General features: G+C 43.2%; 1 long non-coding RNA gene across 1 annotated transcript; it reads left to right on the forward strand.

Annotated features, from left to right (window-relative positions):
• The first annotated feature begins 240 nt into the window (after positions 1-240).
• On the forward strand, positions 241-10,105 carry LOC119163057 (uncharacterized). Its single transcript, XR_012886307.1, has 2 exons — positions 241-3,217; positions 9,313-10,105. It is a non-coding gene; the product is annotated as an uncharacterized LOC119163057 (long non-coding RNA).
• The last annotated feature ends 1,858 nt before the right edge of the window (positions 10,106-11,963 follow it).

Below are 11,963 nucleotides of genomic sequence, written 5' to 3' on the forward strand. Positions count from 1 at the left end.
TCAATGGTGGTGAGCAGTGGTGAGTGTGATGATGACGATGGTCGTGACCTCTCTGCACTGGGTACGAATCAGAACACCTAGCACAAATCTCCCACAAAATGTTTATAGTCCTCAAGTTTACTGCATATACTCACCATTAAAAAATGCGAGAATCGCAGAATTAATTAGATACAGTGTGATCTAGTAGACTTGTTATTGTAACATAAGCTCGTGCAACGGCTTATATTACAGGAAATCCGAAACTCAGCTTGCGTTTTGTTGGCAGTGGGGACGCGGCAATTTTGCGTTGGCAAAAATAATTGTAAAGCAAGGTTCAATCGCTCCTTTGCAGCGTTAATGGCCCATGTCTCTCGCGGTTCTCGCTGTTTTGTCAGCATCACCGAGACGCCAACAATGGACGGCGATGTTTTTGCATCGACGGTCAAGTAACGTGCCGCCGTTTCGTGTCTTCTACATGACTGGGAACAGCTGTGGCATGCTTCTATTCCGTGTCGAACGGGGTGTACGCATGATTATATAGATTCTAGTGCAAAGTACTGTCCATGTGCTATCTCATTGAATGCTGAAGCGTTTATTGAATGCATTTTTATGACACTGATTAAGCGATGTTATTAACTTACGTCATTTTTAACGCTACAGCCAGTATCTAATCGTGTTGCAGAACCAACCAATAACGTCGCACAGCTGCTTTCGATCACTTCATTTCTCGAGCAAGTTTGTGTTTTGTGTGCTTCCTGGTAGCACCGTACGTGTCTGTAATTTTGGACGTGCTTGGAAAACAAGGACAGAGTGACGTACAAATGAGAGCGAAATGAAGGTTTTTTGTGTTCATCGACCACCGTGTCCTGTTCTTGAGGCGCACCCAATAGCACTCCAGTTAACAGCACTCCTTAAATGGCTTCCTCGTTCTTTTCTTAGTGTAGCACTACAGTCACGAAGGTAATAGATCTATGTTTTAGGTTCATTCTTTAGGCCCCGCCGCGGTGGTCTAGTGGCTAAGGTACTCGGCTGCTGACCCGCAGGTCGCGGGTTCAAATCCCGGCTGCGGCGGCTGCATTTCCGATGGAGGCGGAAATGTCGTAGGCCCGTGTGCTCAGATTTGGGTGCACGTTAAAGAACCCCAGGTGGTCAAAATTTCCGGAGTCCTCCACTACGGCGTCTCTCATAATCATATGGTGGTTTTGGGACGATAAACCCCACAAATCAATCAATTAGGTTCATTCTTTAGAACGTCTCAAATATCAGCATGGTAGCACCAATTGGTAATCGAACGATTTGGATTAACCCATGGATAGAAGCTGTCACTTTTCACCTGTCTGCTGCCAAGCTGGAAACAAAAAAAATTTGTTTATTTCTGTCCTTCCTCCTTATTTTTCTTCCACCAATCCTCCAACCTTCTCATACTTTTTTGCATTGTATGTCCAATGTTGTCCCTTAAGACAATGGAGGAGTGAGATGTCCCCCGCTATCGACCACCAAAAACAGGGAAGGCCACTCTACCCCTTTCTTCGGCTCTCACTTGTCTATGTGTCTTAACCACTTTCTACAAACACAGGGACTCATGCTGGGGCCGGGAAGTAAGAGACGCAACAACCTGTTCCTAATTACTGATACATTTCATTTATTACTGATTGCAAACAGCGTACACACATGCTGCGCATGTACAGCAACTGTTACAGAAAATTTTAGCACTTGATTTAGACACTCGCGACGTGCGACACAGGGTACATAATGAAAATACCTGCAACAATACAATGGTGCCACAATACAAAGGAAACGTACGGCGACACACACTTGATGAAGTTATCAGTTAATAAAACTGTGCAATGTCTCAACGCGCCGCCTCCTTTACCGCAAAGCTCATCTAAATAAGGTACATAAAGTCAGTCTCACGAGAGGTCCATGTTGTCGGGAGCCTCGGAGCTGGCTGTTCGAGTTGGGGCTCGGGGCTTCCTCCTGGCGTCACTGTCCAATTCATTAAGGTCTTCGGTGTCTTCATCATCGTCGCCTTTGTCATTTCTCCCAGTCATTTCCATCTTAGTCCTCTTTCATGACGTCCCAATTGCTCGCCTCTTCCTCTCTCATCCCTAATTTTCCTTCCTCATCTAACCGTCACTGCTTCCGTCATCATCTCATCGACTCTCCTCGCTATCTTTTCACACCGTTATCTTCCTTTTTCATTCCGTCTCGATCTTATTGCTCCTTCTCTCTATCCTGGTTCTCCTGTCCTTTTTCGTAGGACCCGGCTTCGCCCCTTCATGGCACCTAACGAATTACCACTGCTTATGCGACATATTTCCCTGCCTGTGGGTGTGTGTCAGCTTCGACAACTGCCCCCGCAGCCCATGCCAGTGGAAAGCCCTCTCCCAAGCAAAGTAGAGCAAGTAAAAATGTACAAACTCGAAATTTAGAGAGAGATACGGGTGAGCTGTCTGATGACACGTGAATTATGGGTGACCAGGAGTCCCAACGCTCAGACAAAGCACGACGTCTCTAACGGCTGACACGCGAATTTTAGAGTGCTGCGCTTAAAGGTCCCTGGTCGCCCCAAACGGCACAGTTTCCGGTGCCCGACGACCCAATGTCCAGCTCGAGTTCCGAAACCTCCAACCCGGTGTCTTCGTACAATTCTCCACAGTCGTTGCCTCTTCGTCCTTGAACGCTGCAGGTGGTCATCCGGGGAGAACGCAGTAATGCGCCTGGGAGCCGCGGAGGCTGACGGAATGTCCCGCCTGTCCCGGCACAGGCGCTACAGAAGGGTCACATGAACAGAACCAACAAAAGGCGCTCTGCTGCCCTCCCCATGCCATAAATCTGAAGGGCGCGCATGGTGCTTCGCCACTGTAGTGTCCGTAGTCAAGAAGTTGCCACCCAGTGCTGGTGTTTGTGCGATGGGCCCGCGAGAACCACCGACGGAATTCTTCCAGGAACTCCACTTTAAAATGCGCATTCGTTACCCCAAGAGTTTTTCTTTTTGCCGAGACGTGGGTTGAATAAATGGACGTAAACATATTGCAAGATTCGGGGTCCAGTCCAAGTTTGCGGGAACGTCACAGGAGTACGCAAACATGCATTAGGTTGATCTCTCCACATTCACTTAACACAGGTTCTTCTGTTTCCTTATCTGCTCCACAGGAAAACAGCACGTGCATTGTTCTTCTTTACTGGATCTCACTAAAACTACGTGTTCTAAGGCTTCCCAGCGTCACCTCAAACAGTAAGGCCATTCCCATTGAATTATCATATAATGCCTCCCTTCTTATTTCATTTTTGTTCATTTGGTAGTTACTTAGAACCGTTTCTTTTTTTTTTTCCATTGCTTGCATCAAGCAAATTCTCTCCACTTATATGACCTTTCAGTTAGCCCTCTTTGTCGCCCTATCGCTTGCACTGCCAGCCGTACGTTTACTGGTGAGCCTCTTGGTTCCTTTTCTCCAGTGCATGTCAGTACTCTTCCTATGCCAAAATTGGAACAGCTTCTACGCCCATCATAGAGGCGTAGGCAGAAATTTAGGAGGGGGGGGTGGGGGGTGGAGTAGGGGGGGCACTACCTTGTTGTGAAGTGGTGGCTGGCCATCATGCACATGTGATCAAGTCTAATTTTGTGCTTTGTATATCATGGCGAAAAAAATTTTAGGCAAGCGGGTGGGCACGAGCCTGGTGTGCCAACCCCTGGCAATGCCACTAACCCATCTACCCTCTTTTATATTCCATAGCCTCTTTTTGAACCTCATTCTGCTCTGAGCTTCCCTCAACTCAAAACTTGTTCATCCCATATAGCCCTCTACAGCCTCATTTGTCGTCTTCCGGTGACTACCCAACGCAGGCGTCCCACAGTCCTTTGATTCACATTCATTCCTAATTGCACCTCTGATTTCATGCTGAGGTTCCCAAAAGTAAGACCCAGAACAATTACACCTTTTCCTCAAAGAGCCTCGTACTTATTCTATCCCCACGATGCTCTGTGCTTTGTTATTGCAGCACTCCTTATTCTCTTTCCTGCCGAGACTTTTCTCCTGTACATCCACGTATCTATCACCCTCATTTATCCATACTCCGAGGTACTGATATTCGCTTACCCTCTGTATTTCTTGGCCCTGTATTTACTTTGCCTGATAATTGAATTTGTTGAATACCATCAATCCACATTTTATTACACTAAATCTTAGTCCTGTAGCTTCACCTTCCCTTCCGCATATGTCCACCAGCTGCCGTATATCATCTCAACTGTCTGCCGATAAAGCGATATCTTCAGCATCAAATAAACCCTCGTTCATTTGTGTTGCTGTGTCTACTTCGCTAAGTATGTACCAACTCCCCCAAGTCAAAGTATTGTCCCGTTAATGCCTGGAGTTATGCTGTGCCAGAAAATTTAAATTGCCATTCTTGCAGAAGATGACGCCAGCCTAAGAACGAAGTTTCACTGCATTCTGTGGATGATATTCATAAACCGTGATAAGCGAGAGAAAAAAAAAAGGCCTGCATCAGCACTGATTCGTCACCCTTACAATGGTTCAGTCAATGTTTCATTTCCTTGGTAATTATCATACTTGTGACAGCTGCTTTTATACAAGGCTCCAGTGTGCTTTTTCGTTTTGCATTCAACATTTGTATCTCCAACAGTGACTGTACAGTCTGGACACCTTCCTTGTAGTGACACAGGGAAGATACCATGTGAACTAATTGTTTAGCATGATAACGTCTATGCACCTTTGCAGGTGTGCCGTTTCTTTTCTTAGTATGATACAACTCTGTCTAAAAAGCTGAAGGTTAAAGAGCTGTGACAATTTTTTGCAACCACATTGAGTCGATCATGTGGGGCACTCAGATCAAAAGATCAAAAGCCCTGTGCAATGTAAGCTGTCTATCATAAGGCACTAAATCACTACAGGTTGCAGTGTAATGCCACACAGAGTTCTCAGCTGAAAAGCTTTTGTAGGTTTTAGTGCTACAAAAGCGTGCAATACGTGCAAAATCTAACACTCCACTCCACGAAAGTACTCGACCACATTTCAAAAGCCACAGAATACTGCCTATAAATAAGTTATACAGACACAAGCTATGCTTAGAGATACAACGACAGTATACATCTCTATTCTTGGATACATGTTACGTCAAACAAACACCATATGAATTACATAAGAGCTTAATATACAAACCTAGATCACGCACAAACTATGGTGACCAACGGTTAAGCTCACGTATACCAGACATCCTAAATCAATACCCAACTATACCTCATTTATTGCAAGATGGAACATCAGTTATTTCATTCAAAAAAACAACAAAAGAACTCCTAACAGACAAAAATGATGACTCTATTGATCCTTAAAATTTTGTGACTTTATATTGTCTTCTATTCGTGTACACCTTTGTTCTAATGACCTGTGATTTATTTATTATATTTTGTAACGACATGTTTGAGTTATAGATAACCTTTTTCTGTTAAAAATTTCTGATCGGTAGGTTCGTAGGTTTCTCCTTTTGTACACAAGCGTGCTCAGGCATATAGATTTTGTTTTCTAGTGAATGTTGATTATATTTTTGCGCATTTCTCTCACAACAGCGGTGAGAGACTATTTTTATTTTTTTATTTTGTTTGTGGTTCAATATGAGCACACGTTCGCTATATCAATGTCACTTTAAGACAGCTGCTTTTATATATGTGAACTTATAATTTTCTTTAATCCTGTAATCATTTTGGATGATTATGTACCATAGTATTCTGTACAACAAATCTTTCTTGGTGTGTCTATGCTCTTGCTGCCAGGGCGGCACGACCTAGTCAGGCGTTTTTTAGCCTGTAGTCGTGTCCCCCAAGGCAAAGTGTAACGATTTTGCCTTGAGTTAAAATAGAAATGAAGTAATGATAGCATTCGGAGCATCGCACGTGGGACCAATCTGGTTGTCGTCTTAGTGCTTGCACCGACTGTGGCATCGAAAAAAATGCGAGCTGCTAGCTATGTGGTGGCAAAGATACATTAGTCAGACAAATTACAAAGTGTGCTCTTAACAATCTGTGATGTACTGGCAGAATATCGTGTGATATGGAGCTTAGCCCTTATATTTGATGAGCAAGTTGAAAAGAAAAAGTGCTGTGTCATGCTTATGCTGGAGCCTGGTATGCTTGCAGATACCACTGATTTTTTTAATACTCTTGTATTGAAGACGAGATTGAACACAAACAAGACCGTCATTACAATTAAAGTAAAGCAAGGAAACACATTGTTCGCGAAAAAAATATATATTCAATTGTACTGTTTTTTCTCATGTGAAGAATGACAGATGTAAAAGCTGCACTAAAGCTGCTTGGCTAGCTCCCAGTGGCAACGAAATGCATCAGGAGTAGTGTCACATGAACAAGAAATGAAAAGCATGAAATATTAAATTGTGAATTAGCGCAATAGCAGTAGTCGGAATGATTACACAATCCAAATGTAAACAGGATATGATAGCTATTATGCAAACGTTCACAAGATAGAAGAGAATATGCACCTATACATGTATCACAAGAATGTAGAAGTTGGTTACATGAATAAAAAAGGCTAAATGTTGTGTATAACTTATGGGTGAGGTTGTGTTTTTCTACGTTAACGCTAATACTACTGAGATCATTAAACTTTTTAGCAATATTATTGCCTGTGTAGCAACTGGTCACAATACTTTCTGCATGATCAAGGTATTAACATTGCATCCAGAAACGTCTGGTGTTGTCCACCACTATGGATCAATGGCTATGGAGCTCTGTTTCTGATTTGAAGGTCAGTGGTTCCAACCCAGCTTCAGCGGTCATATTTCGGAGGAGGTGAAATTGTAGAGGCCTGTGTGATGTCAGTGCACGTTAAAGAACACCAGATGGTCAAAATTTCCGGGGCTCTATGGCGCCTCTCTATGGCGTCTCTCATAATCATAACAATACTGATGGTTGGCCTAGTTAGTACTTGCTTAATGACATGCTTTGGCCGCAAATAACACACACACAAAGTGAAGGAACACTCAACGACAAGCACAAGCGGCACTTCCAAATAAAGTAGACCGGGCGCAAATCCAGACTTAAGTAACAACATACAGACATGTGCAGTCTTCACACAGCCTTACGCTATCCAGCTATCGAACAATCTCTTCTCTGATAACTGCAACGTCACCGATGGTTCGCTGATACAACTTTCACTTTTCTTTTTAATGAAACAGGCTTCCATCAACTCACGCGCAGTTTTATGCCGATTTCTACTTAGAATCTTAAACTCATTAAAACTTAGTTCACACCCGCAGGCTTTACAATGCATAGGCAAATGCGCCAAGCCATCTTTCATTAAATTTAATTCATACTCCCTAACCCGTTTAATAATACAGCGCCCGGTAGTCCCGATGTACGAGTTGCCACAAGAAAAAAAAATCTCATAAACAACGCCTTCGGCACATTTCTCGTACATCATGCCATGTTTCTTGCCGCATCCCTGACGGCTCACCTTGCACAGCAGTTCTGCTCTGATGCGTGCGCCGCGCCAGCCAGCGGCTTTCTTATGAATGTTCCATTATCAAAATAGCCAAGCCTGTTTGGGTCGCAAGCCCTGCGCGGCGCACTGCGCACTGACGCCAACAAAGACAAGCGAACCTAGTGTGCCACCGTCTGGGTAGCAACGCCACGCCAGCGGGAACCTCTACACAAGAATCGTGGAGGCGCGTGGACTACCCGCTGTTCCCTCCCTCTTAGCCGCGTGAGCATCTGACTCCACTCACACGTTGCCCATGGCGGAGCTCTTGGAGGTGGGGAGAACATGATGCGAGGTCGCGGCTTCAATTAGACTGGATTACGTGCGCACGCCACCACCCATACCGTCCAGGCACCCGGATCATGAAATGGACCAGAAACTTCTCTGCCTGGCGTGCAAGGACCGGCTCCTTAGCCGCGGCATCCACATACACTGGATTACAGAGGGACGCAAGCACCTCCTGCCAAAGCTGCCTAGTCTGTCTGGTCCTGTCTCAAGGAATGCGTTCCTAATGCCAGCGCTTCTGAGTCGTCAGATTACAGGAGCTTAGAATTCTCCCAGCCATTCTGGCACTGTTCTGTTCGCATCGCAAACTATGGTCTTAGCCTTCCTTGGGAACACACCATGGCAGAGTGGACCAGTGTCCCTTCGTGTTATCTTCATTCTTTTTGTTTTCCGAGGTACCTCGCCCCCAGATGCTAGGTTACAGAGGCTCGCCACTACCTCAGGCGTGGATACAACCGAGTACCTGTCCAAGGAACACACCCGCATGAATTAAATTTAATGAAAGATGGCTTGGCGCATTTGCCTATGCACTGTAAATCCTGCGAGTGTGTACCACGTTTTAACGAGTTTAAGATTCTAGGTACAAGTAGGCATAAAACTGTGCATGAGTTGATGGAAGCCTATTACATTAAAAAGAAAGATTAAAGGTGTATCAGCAAACTGTCGGTGACGTTGTACATATCAAAGAAGAGATTGTTTGATAGCTGGATAGCGTAAGGCTGTGTGAAGACTGCGCATGTCTGTATGTTGTTACTTAAGTCTGAATTTGCGCCCAGTCTACTTTAGTTGAAAGTGCCACTTGTGCTTGTCGTTGAGTGTTCCTTTACTTTGTGTGTGTGTTATTTGCGGCCAAAGCATGCTTTATAACCATATCGTGGTTTTGGGACTTACAACCCCAGATATTATTACATCTGGTGTCGCTAGTCCCCAGGAGAAGCTTACATAGACTGACCTGGAAACTGGTCATGGTGGCTTTCCAAGAAACCCATTACTACAGAAGAGAACATGCAGGCCATCTAGAAACTTCAATAATTGTCAGGGAATTGGGGCATGTCTGGAAAAGTAAAGGAATCCTCACGGAATTTCCTAAAAACATAACTGGGTCATAGAAACTGACTTGAAAATAAATTAAACGTTTTATCAAAGCTCATGATGTCGCTCTCTCTTTTGCAACTGCAGTACATAAATGGCTAAGCAGAAGCATAAAGGACTGTGCATACTGTTGTTTCAGATCACGCAACATATCTATATTCCTAAGCATGATGTGGCTCCTGCCGATTAATTTGTGCTTCCTTGTTTTGGCTGTGACCCCAAACTCGGCTTCCTGGTTTGGCAAAAGTGTTTTGAAAAGAGGCTCGCCAGGCGAGGTCAAGCTGATTCAGTGCAGACGCGACAATAGTGCTGCCCCTCATCTATGCAGTTGCCTGGCTTTTTTCTTTTTCTGGTAGTGTCACTGATGTCAACGGTAACAGTATGTGTGGGTACACTGTGAGTAATTGTGCTGGCACTAACAGCAATCTCTCTGTCATTGCAGGTGTACCAATTTCTCCTGCAGAAAAATCAAGAAGTTGCATGTTTCAGGCATTGCCGGAAAAGCATGGCACCAGCTTGAGCCTCCTCGAAACCATTGCTCTGTTTACACTGTTATAAAGTAACCTAATGCACTGTGGGCTTAACTAGGGTCATAACATGTGTATGAGTACATTTACGGAGTGCAGTCTCAAATTGGTTATATAGAGAAGTGTGAAATGCAATATCCACCTTCTGCCCCTTTATAAACTTGTTGCAAACTTTGTTATGAAGAGACAAATTTTACAGTGGTATGACTATGTTTGCTGACTGCTGCCTCTTATTGCTTACATTGAGAGAAGCGAAACAACATATTGGATGTTGACCCAGTCAGTCTGTTAAAATGGTGAAGAAAAAAGTGGACGTCATCAGTGTTGAAGTTTAGGTCATCAGCGCTAAAGCATTGGGCCTGCCTTTAGAAAGCATTGGCTCAAGCCTATTAGCTGGTAATGCATAGCCTTTACAGGTCTGTTTCAAGGTGCATGTGTTCATGCTAGTGTATTTTAGAAAAATAATTGTGCAGATTAGTTATCAGAACACTTTGAACGGGTGCTTTCACACTGTAGTATGTTAGCAATGATATTGAACTGAATTTACAGCAAAAAGCTTATGCATTATAGTACACTTAGTTCTGTAAACGCACTGTTTATGGTGTGCTTTCAGATGACCAACATCTTGAAATTACCATCGACAACCCTTTAATGCCTGAAGTATGAAACTGCCGAATGAAATAAATATTGAAAAAATAAAAATAAAAAGCTCCAAGTATCAACCATTGATTGATTCCTCAGTTAAATTCTCTAAAATTCAACTAAAATGCATACTTGTAGGTGTTTTGCGAATTCTCGATATGCCACAAAAGCGAGGACAGAAGAACAAAGTAGTGAGAACTCTTGCACATGCTTTACGCTCTCTGCCATCAGCTACAAAACAATTGGTTCTAGCATTGTGTACCTTACACAAGACTGCGCCAGACTTTTTACGCTGAAAGCTGCATTACGCATTTCGTGACTTGCTTGCTAAAAGTCTTTCGGCATGTCATGAATTTGCGACATTCGGCAATAAAGGGTCAATGTATCTTCTTACAGTGCTACCTAGCGAGGAACGATTGTTCACTAAACATATTTCATTACAATTGCACTGTCTTGCATCAAAAAAAGTGTATATTTTAGTTTTATCAATTGTTTTATCTTTAGTATGTGTATCACGTCCATTTCAATCATGTTTCTTTTTTTCTGCTTCTATTTTTCAGTGAACTTGATTTATTTGTTTATTTATTTATTTATTACCCTCAGGGCTTACAAGAAGCGTTACAGAGGGGAGGGGCTACATCAATAGTAGATTATAAGGCACATAAAAAAATGGGGAACTCAAAGAAGTAAACCATCAGCAAAAAGGCATGAGCCAAGACACGCATGTTACGGTACAATAACAAGTATAAGGTGAATGTGATCAAAAACTGAAAAACACACTGCTAACAACAATACCAAGTATAAGGCGAAAACAACTGAAAACCACACTGCTAAGAAGCAACACGAATAAAAAATACGAATATAAAGTGAACATAGGCAAGAACTCAAAAGTAGATCGCAGTGGAATAATTCAGAGTTCACTTTAGCACACGTACCTTCATATCACCAGCATAAAGGAAAAAAGATAAGCAGGTAAGGCGTAGGGGTGTATGTTCTAGGTAAGGTTTGTAAGTGCACCGCGAAAAAGACGAGTGTCTGCGATAGTCACCAATGAGGCAGGCAGGTGATTCCAATTGGCGCACGTCTTCGGAACAAATGAGTTACTGTATGTTGTGGTACGCTGAAATGGAATGCGAACTTTATGATGGTGGTCAACACGAGCAGAAGTATAGGGAGGGGATGTGATGAAATGGGATCGAAGCAGATGATTGTGATATATCTTATGAAAGAGGCATAGTCGAGAAAGCTTTCTGCGAGAGGCAAGAGAGGGAATGTTAAGTGTGGCCTTCATGTTAGTAACGCTTGCTGCGTGGCGGTAGTAGGAAAGAATAAAGCGAACTGAGCAGTTTTGAACACTTTCTAAACTATTTATTAGGGTTACGAAACTGGGGTCCCAAACAGAAGATGCATATTCTAGGTTAGATCGAACGTAAGAGAACTACAATTGTTTTTTGAGTGAAGGCGGAGCAAGGTGGAAGTTCCATTTTAGATGACCAAGCATACGGTTCGATTTTGAAACTATGTACTTGATATGCTGCTTCCAGGAAAGATTATTAGAAGTATATATACCAAGGTATTTGTATGAAACTACGAAGTCAAGGGGAACATTGTTAAGGAAATAGTTTGGACAGGACGATTCGTTGCACGAAATTCTCATTCATTTACATTTAGAAGTGTTCAGATTCATATGCCAGAGCGCACACCAAGAAGTGATATTATAGAGATCAGTCTGTAGAGCAGCAATATCTGAGTTAGTAGTTTGTTTGTGGTACACAACACAATCATCTGCGGAAAGACAGGTAGAACTGGATATATTACTAGGAAGGTCACTGATGTAGATTCGGAAGAGCAATGGTGCTAAAACAGAACCTTGAGGCACACCAGAACTGACGGGAGTTGAAGGCGAGTTTGTTTCATTAGTGAA

Source organism: Rhipicephalus microplus, chromosome 9 (assembly GCF_043290135.1).
Source record: "Rhipicephalus microplus isolate Deutch F79 chromosome 9, USDA_Rmic, whole genome shotgun sequence".
Taxonomy (NCBI): Eukaryota; Metazoa; Arthropoda; class Arachnida; order Ixodida; family Ixodidae; genus Rhipicephalus; species Rhipicephalus microplus.